This window comes from Pogoniulus pusillus, chromosome 18 (genome assembly GCF_015220805.1).
Source record: "Pogoniulus pusillus isolate bPogPus1 chromosome 18, bPogPus1.pri, whole genome shotgun sequence".
NCBI classification, from domain to species: Eukaryota; Metazoa; Chordata; class Aves; order Piciformes; family Lybiidae; genus Pogoniulus; species Pogoniulus pusillus.
The window spans coordinates 19,885,216-19,899,235 of NC_087281.1; the positions used below are offsets into that span (position 1 = coordinate 19,885,216).

Genomic DNA, 14,020 nt, shown 5'->3' on the forward strand with positions numbered 1-14,020 from the left:
TTTTCCCTTCAGCTGATGGCCATGACTTCTGCATGCTCATTATTTATGATTAACCTTTTGAGTACGCAGTACTCTCCCTAATACAACACAAACAACTTGAAAACAAAACAAAACTAAACAAAAACACCTCACCAAGAAGGAAACATTGATCAGCTTGCATTACCTGGGTAGGCTTCAAGATCCTTTTGCACATAAAATGAGAATAAATTCTTAAACTGAAAGCATGTAGCTGGAGAAAGGATTCTCACATCAGTGGACATGACTTCAGTGAACCTATAATAAAGTGTGATCCAGGTGGATAGCAAGAAAATGAATCACATGCACTGTAAAACAGGGGAAAGAAACTACACTGCTTCCAGGGGCATATTACAGAACATAATTAAATAGCAGGCCTGGAAGGAGATGTCATAGTTAAAGTAGGTAAGCAAGAAAGCTCTGTTGATGTGAACTCAGAAATAAAGCAGGGAAGGAAAGCATTTAAACGTAACAAGTCATCAAAGAAGTTGTGCATTTGCCTTGATCATGCCTCCAGAAAGTTTCTGGGTCATCCGTCCATGCAGTTTTCCTGCTTTGAAATCTAAGTTTCGTTGCACAACACCTATTAGACAGGAAGAGATGGACAATTGAAACAGAATGCAGACAAGGCTTCTCAGGCCAGGACACTAAACATTTACTGTAAATCCTGATTAAATTGTCTCAGTGCACTTTATCTGGCACACATCAGCAAGTAAACATACTATCAGAAAAAGCACTGGGATGAGACTTTCTCAGCCTCAGAGCTGGGACCTTTGCCTGCACTACCCTCCCTGCTATCCTACATGCCATGAAGTCATGCATTAGGGTATTTTGATTCCTTAGGTAGAAGTTTCTTTTTCTAAGACTTGCCATGTCTAGACAGTCATGGAGTATGTATGCTGAAAGTTAATGTTGGTTTTAATCATTGGTCTTCCTACAGCAGCTCAAAAAATAGCTTCCAGGTGTCACTCCCAAAGTTCTGACGTTCACACCTATCTGGACACTTCTTACAGACCCTGTACCTTCAGTCCTCCGAGGCTGAAAGCAGTCTAATATATAGCAAATAGTCTCCAGTTCTGTTCTTTTCAGTGCTGTTTTTTACCAAACTGCCTTTTTGGTTTTGCAGCCATCTATGACACCCTTAAGTTTTTCACAAACTGGGAGTTCTTCTTCCTGCTCTTCTTCCTGCAAATTACTGTGCCCTCAGCTCCCAGTGCAGTTGGCTTCTCTGCCCCCCAACCACACTGATGGGCCCTAACTGGGGACCATTTTGGCAGGGTGTGAGGAAGCACTCTGCTCAGATCAGTCAAGTGGAGAACACACTATCTTGTTATACTATGCAGTTGTGCAAGGAGCTGCACAAAGGGTCATGCAATTCAAACTGCAGCTGCAATTCCAACCACAAGTAAAATGAACCTATTTTTCAGGGGGAACCAGTGACACACAAGCCCTGTCTGCACTATGATAATTGCACTTTTCTTGGATATCATTTCTTCCCCTGGAAATCACTGAGAGGTCTTTGGAAGAGGAAAGTCTTGTCTGGGGGACTTCAGAAGGACAATGTGGGAGCACATCATGAGGCTCAAGAAACTTGCTTCCATGCTGAACAGCAGTTTTCTAACAGGTTCAGATTCTCACCAGTCTGTAGCACATTCAGCAGCAGTGTTACAAGTGCAAGATAAAGCCTTTTAAGTCAGCTTTCTCACTTGTTTCCAGAAATTTTCACTGGTGGCAAGTACTGGGAGAGGGAGATGCTGCTTCCCTGCAGAGGCAGGTGATACCTGCTAGTTTAGGATGGTTTCCATTAGCATATGAGGCCAGGAAAATGTCAAGACTAGAAAGGAGAAGAGGAATGGCCTCAGATGCACTCACTGAAGTAGTCTGGTAGGAAAAGCATTTACTTCATTCAGTTGCTTGTCACAGCTTTTTTTGTGTTGGTGCCATACACAAATACGCACTTAGAGCCGATTTCTGCACACTCTTGCAAGCCCTGCACCTTGAATACAGGAACCTGGACTGGGTGTCGGGGTGTGATGCAAAGAAACGGTTTAATCCAAGAACTTTTTGCTGTGTTCTAAGTTTGCAAAGAGCTTCACATGAAAGCCTACATTGTTTCGAAGTGCTAGACATTTTCCTGCTCTAAAGTTTTTAGCAGGGAACTTCTGCTGGGTTTTGGATTCAGGTCTTGTCGGTTCCCTGGCTGCCAAATTGACTTTTGTGAGGCAGATAAAACTTGGAATAGATCTGGTTCAACCTTTGCAGCCAGCTCCTACGCCTATGAAGTTTCTGAAACAAAACCCAGAGTCTCTGAGAGAAGGGGAGGGGATGGAGCTGGGGGGGGGCGGGGGGGGGGATAAAAGGAAAATAAAAAGAAAAAAAGGGAAGAAACTCCACCACCACCTCCCGCACTCGGGATTGTCGTTCAGTTTTCACTCAGGTTTTACAGTCTGGGCTCGTCACAGCCCTACAATCAGCCACTGACATCCCCTTTAAACCTGCTCGTTGCTTTCGTTCTTTCCCCCCTTTAAGCTGCAAGCACCTCGAAGCGCTGGCAGGGCGAGTGCACGGCGGGACCGCTAACAAAGAGACAAAGCGGACGGCCAGGAACTCGGAGCGACGGCACATCGCTCCTGAGCTGTCGGCACACCTCTTTACTCCGCCAGGCACAGGACCTCCGCGTGTGCCGCTAAGAAGCCGGTTCAAAAGGAAAGCGAACACCACGGCATGTTAAGGCCTCGTGTTCACCGCCCGCTCCCTCGCCCCGGCCGCGCTGGCAGCCGCGCAGCACTGCGAGCGGCCAGCAGGCTGCCTCCGGGGGCCGGCGAAGCGGAGCTGCCGCCATAGCCGCGCAGGGGAAGGCGGTGGCAACGGCAACTGCGGCGCCTGCTGCCTTAAGCTGCTGGCCCTCGGCACCCGCCTGCTCCAGCGCCCGCCGCGATCCCAACGCCTGCGCCCGGTACCGCCTAACCGTGAGCGGCGAGAGACCTCTAGCGTTCGCCGGCCCGGCCCGGATCGCAGCCCCGCCGCGGCGCCGCTGCTCCACCTACCGCCCGCCCCCGGCTCCGCCGTCTGCACCGCCGTCCTGCCCCGGCCACCGACGGTCGGGGACGTGCGGCATGGGCCTGCGGGCACTGGGGTAGGCGGGAGTCAGTGCCGCCCCTGCGGGAGTCGGGGGCGAAAGGGAGAGGGTTGGATGGTCCTGGGAGACGGGAAGAAGCCTTTACCTCCTCCTGTCGTGGAAAACCAAGCGGGCAGCCCTTCGCTTTGCATCCTTTGCCCTGGGCAAGAAACAGCAAATGAAAATAAACAACAAATTTGCTCGTGTGCGGTTGTTAAGTCCCCTAGAGTGCCACAGGAGCCTTACACAAACAGTCAGGCTACCTACTCCACCCCCACTCCACACCTGGGGCCCTCCCCACCTTGCAAAAGCAAAGTTCCAGCAGGTCTGCTAGCTGGCAGGCAGGGCCAACTAACAACGGGGCTGAGCTTTCCCACCATCTTCCTCGGGCAGGGAGGGCACATGGGTGCCTGGCGTGTCTCTGAGGCAATGGCCAGAGAGTTGGCAGGTTGTGCCAACTGCTTGTGGCCAGCATGCTGCTTGTGCACTAGATGGACTCAAGGAGAATCACAGAATCAACCAGGTTGGAAGAGACCTCCAAGATCATCCACTCCAACCTAGCACCCAGCCCTAGCCAGTCAACTAGACCATGGCACTAAGTGCCTCATCCAGGCTTTTCTTCAACACCTCCAGGGACGGTGCCTCCACCACCTCCCTGGGCAGCCCATTCCAATGCCAATCACTCTCTCTGCCAACAACTTCCTCCTAACATCCAGCCTAGACTTCCCCTGGCACAGCTTGAGACTGTGTCCCCTTGTTCTGTTGCTGGTTGCCTGGCAGAAGAGACCAACCCCCACCTGGCTACAACCTCCCTTCAGGTAGTTGTAGACAGCAATGAGGTCCCCCTGAGCCTCCTCTTCTCCAGGCTAAACACCCCCAGCTCCCTCAGCCTCTCCTCCTAGAGTTTGTGCTCCAGGCCCCTCACCAGCTTTGTTGCCCTTCTCTGGACACCTTCCAGCACCTCAACATCTCTGCTGAATTGAGAGGCCCAGAACTGGACACAGCACTCAAGGTATGGCCTGAGCAGTGCTGAGTACAGAGGCAGAATAACCTCCCTTGTCCTACTGGCCACACTGTTCCTGATACAGGCCAGGATGCCATTGGCTCTCTTTGCTACCTGGGCACACTGCTGGCTCATCTTCAGCTACTATCTACCAGTACCCCCAGGCCCCTTTCTTCCTCTCTGCTTATGGCTATGGTGGATCACAAGAGGCTTTAAGCATTTACTCACAGACTATTATTTCCCAACCCCCGGGGCTAGCTACAGCTTCAGACACTACCCAAATGCTTTCAGGGAATTCTGTTACTTGTCGGCCACTGAGGCTTCTCATTCTTCCCAGGCTTCTGGGGAAAGGAGGCAAACAATCTCTGGCATAACTTATCTCTTTGCTCCTCTGGACAACCTGTGTATCTCCAGGACTTCTCGTCTTGGCAGGAGACTTTCAGATGCAGGCAGGATGTGATGTGCAGTGTTGGCACGATGTCATGCTGGCTGTGCAGGCTGATCATGTGCAGGCGTTTAGAGCCTGTTCCTAGCAACCTTGAGGCAGTGGAGCCTCCAGGTAATTCAGGATGCACTGAGGCAGTAAGCAATAGCAGCAGGCAACAGCAGGCATGAATAAAGTGGCAGAGCATGGTGCGTTACCTGCTTAACTCCTTTTATCAATATGGCCTGAGATCAGTGGGCCTTTGGACACAGAGTAGCCAGTCAGAATGGCAGTTAGCCAAGCTTGACCATATTAGGTGAAACCATAGGCTTGCTTTACCCAAATTTGGGAAAAGCAGAGACCTTACACAAGGCAGGCACAAGCTAAGCATGTGTACCTTGTTTACCACAGGAGCAAAACAAGCCTGGGAAGGCCAGAGTCCTTAGACTCAGTGGCTCCAGATTCTTTGTCCTCCTTCCTGCAGTTGTTTCTCCCCAAAACAGAAGGGGGGGAGACCAGGAAAAATGTGCCTGGGCAAGCCAGGACACGAATAAGCCCATGTTTTTGGCCTATCAGGCCTACTATGACAGGGGAACCTTGAAGTGTGCATGCTTTGATGTTAGGGAGACTGAGGAAAACAGCAGCCTCGAAGACTCCCCAGACTGCCTCTGCAAAGCACCCAGCAGACCTGTAGTGCCAGCAGTGCCACAGTGCTAGAGCCACTGTCCAGCTAGGTGCCTATCCTCCCCGCAGTCCAGATCTGGCCCCTGCCCCCACTCCACCCAAAATCATTCAATAAAGCTATTTCTTCTTGTCTCCTCTTGTTTAAGCTCCAAGATTCAGATGTTGAGGCACAGATACGTGGATTATCTTGCGTTCTGTGTTTCATGTGAGGGAGAACTGGAAAAATGCTCCTGTAATACAAAAAGGGGTGAATTTATTTTCCTACAGTAGAAGGTAATGTTTGTCTTGCCCCACTTTTTTCCTTGGAAACCTGGATAGATGACAAAGGAGCTTATCAGATTGAGGCAAAGAGCAAGTGAAAATTGATTTGCAAGGAAAACATCTTTAAAATCTTGTGTGTGTGTTGGACTTCTTTTTTGCCTGTATATCTCATATGCTTGGGAGATGCTTGATAGATGTGACAGCCCTATTGATGCATCAATTAAGGATCTCACTGACAAGCACTAAGCTTTCTGACATGCCCAGTGGGCTCTCCAAAACAAGAATCAACATTCCTGGAAAATCATCCTCAGAGGGAAAACAATTGTGATGATCAGGATACTTCTAAAGTTTTACCTAGAGAAATAACAAAATACTGTGTCCTAGCAGCTAGATAGCATGAGCAATGAAGCAAGGGTGTCCTTTTACTTGTTCCTCAGAAAGCTGCTTCTCAAACAGGTGAAGTAGAGCTGAAGGACATAAGCGCAGAGGAGGAGAAGCAGAGTGTCAAAACCAGGAGGCCCCATCAGCTGAGTCATGAAGGAAGCACAAGCAACTAGGCAGGAGTGCAAGGAGGAGAGGCAGGTACCAGGAAAAGAGAAGACGGCTGAGGGACAGGATCTCCACACCAATGCCATGACCCCAAAGGTTTGTGTGTGTGACTATGAACTAGGAGAAGAAAATATGCCCTACAAACCCCGGGACTGTGGTCAGGAGGAGCAAGGAAATGCTGTCACTGGCGCTCGACAAAGCCAGACTGCAGGGGTGACGGCAGTGAGCGAGGCTCAGCCTGCATGGTGAGGAGATGCTGGGCTCCTCGTTAGCTCCACGTTTTCCTTCCCTCTCCCTGCTGGTGTGAGAAAACGCACGCTGCACTTGTTCAGCTGCCAGCAGCATGGCAGCTCAAGCACCATCTTGTTAGCTTTTCTGTGTGTCTTTTCCCACAGCATTGCTTTAAATAATGAAGGGAATCATGATCCACCAGCTGGATTAGACGTTCTGAACTTATCTGGCTCAAACCCAATGGTGATATATTTGGTCTCATTATTTTATGCACAAATGCCACAAAACGGCATAAGATTTTTTCCCTCATAAATACTCTTTTTTTTTCCCTTTTAGCACTGACATTTCTCTTATTTGCATTAAGATTTGCACTGAACAATCTGTGCCAGACCGAATTTGTCAGATAATTCTGCTTTTATGGCTGATTTGTTCCAGGAAATCAGGATTGGAAATTGTCTCCCTTGACCTCACAGATGGGCCAATAAGTACTGCCCGGGTGGGGAACATCTTCTCACATCTGGGATCCTGCTGTGTGAAATAGAGGAGCTGGTGAGTGCTTCATAGTGCCATGGCTGGGACACTGGTTGGGGAAAGTGGAAACTGAGGTCCTCACATGGTATGACTTTTAGCAAGCATCTGAGCTATAGTTTCCCCAGCTGTATGGAGGAAATAATAATATTCAGACTGCTTCATAACGTACTTGGAGACTTACAAGGTTTTTATTGAAAGGAGATCCAGGTGGAAGAGTTGGGAAGTGCTGTTATATGAATGCTCTTCCTGTTTCCAATGAAGGTACCCAAGAGGGTACTTGTGGGGCAATGGATGCAGTGGGGCAGGGGAGCAGCCATGCTTGCTGTGGAGTGCAAGACTTTATATCCACTGCCTCCCTGCCATCTGTGAGAGAGACAGGAAAGGTTTCACACTGGAGGGCAACTAGCTGCCTGCAAAAGCCAGAGATACCAAGGGGATCAGAGGTCAAAGACAGATAAGAAATGCTTTGAGCGCAAAAAGATTAGAGGGCAGAAGCCTTCACTGTGGATACTTTGAGCTTGGAGCACTACAAATCCAACAGAGTTTGGCCCTACTTAAGAAGCATGAAATTGCCTTGGACCAAGTTCTTGTGACCTGCTGTTCCAGCAAAGTAAAATAAAAAAACATTACAAGATGCAAGCCACCTGGGATGGCAGTGCCCATCAGCTTCAACAATATGATTTCGTAGTGATAAAAGTGTAAGAAATTAGGGTGCTGCATGGGATGCTTTACCTAGCCATCTTGGCAAGATCACACCATGTTACAATTCAGTTCAGCCTTCAGGCAATGCACTCCTGCTCTCCTTCAGGAACCGGTCTATGTCTGCTCTGGGTATTTCATCTAACAACCCAGGAAGAAAGTGAGATTAGAACAGCAGAAACTTACAACATCTGGAGAGGGGGGAAAAAACCAACACCACTATCATTTTCCCCCTTTTGTTCTGTGCTTCATATAGTCCAGTATGTGCTATTGTGCCAAGTCTGCTGTTTGAAGTAGCTGCTGAAAAATCAAGACTCAAGTTTGGGAGCATCTGGAAAAATCATGAACACAATGAATTTTGAAAGCAAAATTAGGCTCTCCCCCTTTTGTTTTTCATTAAGGAGAGAAAAGGAATAGAGTGCTCCATTTTATTCAGCCGTTCAAGTGCAATGTACTCAGATACCGTCTGGGTGAGCCCAAGCATCACTCTGCAAATATTGACAGTCTCTTCATATAAGCAAGAGCTCTCACAGTCTAATTTTAAGTGCTCGTTTTCTGTATTTCTCAATAACAATCGTGCAATTAGGGGAAGAGCAAGCCTAAAGTGTGGTGATGTCTCTTCCAGACATTCCCACCCTGCACCACAAAGCACATACTCACAATATGACTGCACCGTTGCTGTGACCACACCCAAGCCTCCTCCCCAGTAGCTTAGCTCCTATGTAGATGTTTTCAGTTTTCATACTGAAAGCATTTAAGGTGAACTTTAAAAGTGCTGCCTTTTTCCCCCCCCTAATATTTCAATATTTAGCAGGCTCAGGGACATTTTACAGCTTCATAAAACATGCCTGTAGGACCTAAGAGTCTCTTCTCAAGGCAGTAAGTTCTCAGACATGTTACAAACTGAAACAACACATTCGGGTCTCCTGAATTCACAGGGGAAGTGCTCCCTGCTCTGGGGCAATCCACAGTAATTATTTGATTGCCCACGATTTAATAACAGTGTGGAAAATATCAGTGCAGGAAGAAAATAATTCCTCCTTCTTATCATTTACTCACCATGTAGGATTCGGGAAGCTGGAGTGTATTTCGACCTGCACACACACCCCTGCCTTAAATGTGCCCAGGACGTGAGCGTTAGTCCTGCAAAAACCACCACTGGGTCTTTAATGGCCACAGGTGGCCAAGATTTTGACTACACAATAATTCTCAGACAGTTCAATTTAAAAAAAGGCTAGTGAGCTTTCTCTGCTGGGATGGCTCCTAACCCCATGGCTCCTGATGGGAATGGCAGACCATCTGTGCGTTAAGATGGCCCCATTTCTTTTCCTGGGCTATGGAAATGAGAAACAATAATTGGATCCTCTGAGCTGAAAGGACATAGGCCAATGCTTAGTCTTTAATGCACTTATACAAGGTGACAGGCAACGGTTTCGGGAGCATTTTAAAGCCATCAGATAATCAGTGCAAAGGCTGAGCAGCAGTGGTGGGGTTCACAGCTAAGCAGATAAGGTGTCGCCTCATGTTTGACCTGTTTCACAGCATAAGCATCACTTCTGCCCCAGCTGTCTCTTAAAAGATATTACTGGACATTACTACTGGGGGAGAACAAGAAGCAGGCACCACAGTCTTCTGCCAAGGTGTTAAGTGGGCTTCATCAAAGGCTGAATTTTCAGTCCCCAGTGTAATTCTTCTGTAACATTTCTTAACACTGAAAACAAAAATGAATGGCCCAGTAGTTGTGCAGGGCTGACTGTCAGTGGGACCCTGGCTTTCATGTAACCACAGGTACACTCAGCCAGCCTCAAGCATATTTAGGTACGTTACAGGCAGCCTCACTCCTACAGAAGAGCTAGGCAGTGTCTCCCATTTCCACCCTCCTGCAGTTGCTACAGCCTGACTATTGCCAAATTGAGGACCCTGTCAACCTGCCAGGCTGGAGCTGGCAGGCAAAGCAGGCAGGCACACCACCATAGGAGTGTAATCATCCTAGTATGCCTTGAAAAATGAGTCCATGCTACTGGAAGAACAAAGCCATGCTGATCAGCAGGTGTTTGCATGTTAGGAGTCCTGCTCCAACAGTATGTCTTGGCTCACAAGCTTTCCATCCCACCAGGATGGGAGGTCAGCCCTGCATACCATCACGTACCATGGGAAAAAAAAGTTGTTAGACTAGGACAATCTTGTCAGTATCCTGTGAAAGTACTGTAATGGGCATAAAGGCCACTAGGTCAAGGAAGGGGCAGGCAACAAGGAGGTAGTCCAGGTAAATCTGGAGAGAAGGTAAAAGCAGTCACAGAGGGCACTTTTCCAGACTCCTTTAGTACCTTGTCCAACATTTGGCACTTCAGTACATGACTGCCCATGATTTCACATGTTCTGGTGTGTAGAAGCATGCAGTTGCTAAATGGTTCTTCTTTCTAATGAGGGCACAGATCTACCCTAGGTGAAATCCAGGTGCATGCAAGTGGGACTATGCTTGACAAGGCACAAAGTGTATTCCACCACTGGAATTCCATGCACCACCAAGAGTGGTTCCAAAGAATGTTTATCAATATGGTGATAGGCATTTTATATGCATATTGGGAAGCTGACCTCATGCTATGTTTCCAAGATTCTTTGCTGCAGGGCAAAGACAAGAAAAGCAAGATATTTAGAAACAGAGACAACAAGTGGCATCTTTCCTTTAACACAGAGAGCCAGCAACCTGCACACTAGGATGAAAGACAGATAATGTGGCTTGTATCCTTGTCTGGTGTTTAGTAGTCTCCACTCCCTGCATTACTGGCCAGGAACACAGACAGTTTGGATATACCATTTCAGTACTGTACCAGATTTATAGCCAGCAGGGCTGGAAATGCCTCAGGAGGGCTTTCAGTCTATCATGGGACCTCACACATGAAGACTGACAACGATGGCAGGAGAGAGCTCCTCCTTTTGGGTTTGTGTACCTCTTGGTCCTGTTCTCCCACGCTGGCTGGGCACTGTAGATCAGTATGTCACTGATGTCTCCTGAACTCAAGAGCGGAGCTTGCACTGAGCCATATGTTCAGGACACATATCCCCTTGTGGATTTGAAAGTACACAAAAAGTGTTTTCAGTCCATGGATGCAGAAACTGATGGAAATTTCAGATATAATTTGAAATGAATAACAAACAGGTACTGCTGGGCAGATTAATGTACAAAGCTTTGATCCCTACACCTACATGCCCTGCTCCTGAATTACTCCTTGTCTAATACAACTGAAACAGACAAGAAGGCACAGATCTGCATCTGTGGTGCACGTTAAACCCCTTTCCATCATGGCACCTGGCTAATGCTGCACCTGAGCTCTTGCTTGTGGCTTGTGTTTTACTCTCAGGTGCTTGTTGGCACAAAGGAATTGTCCTGCAGGGACTGAACATCAACCTCATCAAACTCCTCAGGAAGTTTGGGGGTCCTCTGGAGGGAGCTAGCAAAGTGATCATCTAGGGTGATGAAACAAAGCTACAGAAAACCACAAGTTGAAATTCACAAAGGCCTCTTTCATCCTTAGAAGGGTCCTTTTGCCTCTCACCCCCAACATAGCCAGCCACTCTTCCCCTCTCTTCTTCACATCAGTGTGCTAGGCACCAGGAATCTTCAAGGGCTGTCTCACAGTACTAAGAGTGCCAGAATTTAGACTTCATCCCCAACCATCATGTGCCTCTGAGGGTGAGTATCATCTTATTTTACAGTTACAGACCAATTTAATCCGATTTTCAAGTTGCTTTCAGTTTCTGGGCTCTTTCCTCTTGCTGCCACAACCAGACAGCTTTCTCTGAGGTGGATGCTGACTTCTTTCACCCTTGTTTGCTCCTGCTTCTGCCTCGCCGATCCCCCAGCATGGAACTGTTATCCCAGCATTTTTCTTTGCTGTGGTAAGGGCAACATATGTCTGGATCTGCAATTACTAGTTGTATCTCTGTGGCTCGCCAAGAAATGAATACTCCTTGATCCAGCCTACATGTTGCTTCTCCCCAGTTGGTGCCAGAGCATATGCTTTGAACCAAGCACCCAGCTTACCTCTGCAGAGGAGAGCTCTGCTTACACCTGTGCTTGAGAGTCATGCTGCACTCCTCCTCTTTCTCTCTTTAAGAGTTAAATACATTCAGGCTGTCATCCTCTTGCAGCAGTGGGGGCTTGTCTCTGGCATTAGGAGAGGGTGTAGGCAGCAACATCTCCAGGTGCAACCAGGTGGCTGCTGGTGCCAGCCAATGCAGAGCTGCAGGACCATTCTGCTTGAGTGAGCCTGTAAGAGCAGTTTTCCCAGAGCTGCTGTTCAGTTAAAGCTCTTACTCTGTTATCTCCCAGGGGAAATGATTTTCTTTTTTCCCCTGCTGAAGAACATTAATGCTATTAAAATAATAAGAGATTTAGAGTATCCCTTTGTTTGTACAGTGACATGCCACAGTGACAGGCACAATATAAATAGCTAAACACTGAGATAACCAAACACTTAGGCTGATGAAAAACTCTCAGCATTTTTCCCATTCCAAATTCTTTAGAGTAATCTGATTTGACCTGCAGCACAATGCATACTTTAATGATGCCTGAATAATGACTATGCAGGGAATTAATTCCCATACTGGGTTAACACATTCACTTTCACCCAGAAGACCTAGGCTCAAATCCCAAATAAGTCAATGGATTTAGTGATCTCATTCCAGTTCCTCGTGGTCCTTTGTTCACAGCCCACAGCTTGATAGAGCTGGAGGCCCCTGCCTGCCTCTTGCAGAAAGAGGTCAGCATTTGGGTAACAGGGATGGTGTGGGGCAGAGGAGAGGTGTTAGGAAAAACCAGCAAGTCTATCTGACCTAGGGATCTCAGCTGCTGAAACAACAAGGGTAGGACAGGGAAGGCTTTCACAGACCAGCAGCATTGCCACACCAGCTCCTGGGGGTTGGACATTTGCTGCTGTCAAACACCATGATGTCAGAAAAGCCCCAACATTTTGAACTGTGTAGCAGATGTTTGAATATAAACTGCCTGAGTGTGGCCAACTGTGGGTTTGTCTCTCCAAGTTTGAGTGGGAGAGCAAACGTAATTCACATGGCCTATGGCAGAGCTGAGGGACATCTTCAGTGTGTGACTGTGCTGACAGCATTTTACACATCCTATGAAGATGGTAGTGTCAGGAGGATCATAGGATGTTAGGGGTTGGAAGAGACCCAAAGAGATCATCGAGTCCAACCCCCCTGCCAGAGCAGGACAATCCTATCTAACACAGATCACAGAGGAACACATCCACACAGGCCCTGAAAGTCTCCAGAGGAGGAGACTCCACAACCTCCCTGGGGAGCCTTTTCCAGTGCTCTGTGACCCTTACAGTAAAGGCGTTCCCCCTTGTGTCGAGGTGGAACCTCTTGTGCTGCAACTTACACCCAAAATATTGCACCTATCAAACAGGGAACTTAGAAGCTTAGCATTCTTCTCATTTCTGGCATTACTGTTGTCTTCCTTGCTAAGGACACTGGGATGGCAATGGGAACTTTTGAGTGGCATTTCCAAATCCTGCTACCAAAAGCACCTGCAGTGGAGCCTGCTAATGACATCAGTGAAAGCCAAGGTGCTCAACAGCTATGAAAATTACCTCACTTTAGTTAAACAAATTGAAAGGCTGCTTTGTTTTCTTCTATTTTTAAATTTAATTTATCCTGCTAAGACCCTACCCAAAGCACAACCAGCAGCACCACAGGCAAATGCTGTGGAAATCACCAAGTCAGACTTTTCTATTATTTAGTCAAAATCCAGGCAGCCAAATGCAAAGGTCAATGAAATAAAGCACATATATCCATGGCAGATATAACTGGCACTACAAACATCATGCAGGCAGCATTCCATCCCAAAGAGGACTGGAAGAGAAACATACCACAGAAGTCTCCAGCAAGCCTCATTCAGCATGTATGAGGACTAAGTACTGTCTAAGGGATTGATGTGGGCAAGATTTATCAAGTTTTCCTTGTGGCTTTCTTTATCTCAAAGATCTAGAGGGACAACATAGCTCCTCAGCATCAGCAAAAAAGCCCAGCCAGCACTTGTGAGTGAGGTTACAATCGGAATGAAGCCTATGGAACCGGGGGGCCACCAGGCCCCCCGGCCTTTGAGTCACCTTCACCAGCCACCCAGTGCGCACCATGGGTACTCACCAGTGATGGCAGCAGGAGGAGGATCCCTCTGCCCAGTTGGGCAAGCTTGGACACTGCCTGTCCTGGGGCCCATTAAATAGGGGAGTGGGCAGGGAGAGAAAAGTGGTCACACCTGGGGTGGGAGGAGACTCCAACAGAACCCAGGTGCTCTGGGTTTGGGGGAGAAAAGGGAAAGGGGCAGATATGGTGGAAAATGGGGCAGGGCTGAGTGCTAGGTCAAACTGCATGATCTTGGAGGTCTCTTCCAACCTGGTTGATTCTATGATTATCTCCAGGAGTCACTGTTGGGGAGCAGAGCTGGAAAGAGGTCTTGGTGGACGAGCACCTCCTAAGAACC

The 14,020-nt window shown here is 47.9% G+C and overlaps 1 long non-coding RNA gene across 2 annotated transcripts; it reads right to left on the bottom strand.

Annotated features, from left to right (window-relative positions):
- Nucleotides 1-6,906: 6,906 nt before the first annotated feature.
- Nucleotides 6,907-13,723, bottom strand: LOC135183537 (uncharacterized). 2 transcript variants are annotated; one of them, XR_010305590.1, is made up of 3 exons: nucleotides 13,684-13,723; nucleotides 11,561-11,786; nucleotides 6,907-7,656 (listed from the first exon to the last, which is right to left on the bottom strand). It is a non-coding gene; the product is annotated as an uncharacterized LOC135183537 (long non-coding RNA). The 2 variants fall into 2 exon arrangements; XR_010305589.1 differs by having other exon boundaries at nucleotides 11,561-11,874; nucleotides 13,684-13,722.
- Nucleotides 13,724-14,020: the final 297 nt, after the last annotated feature.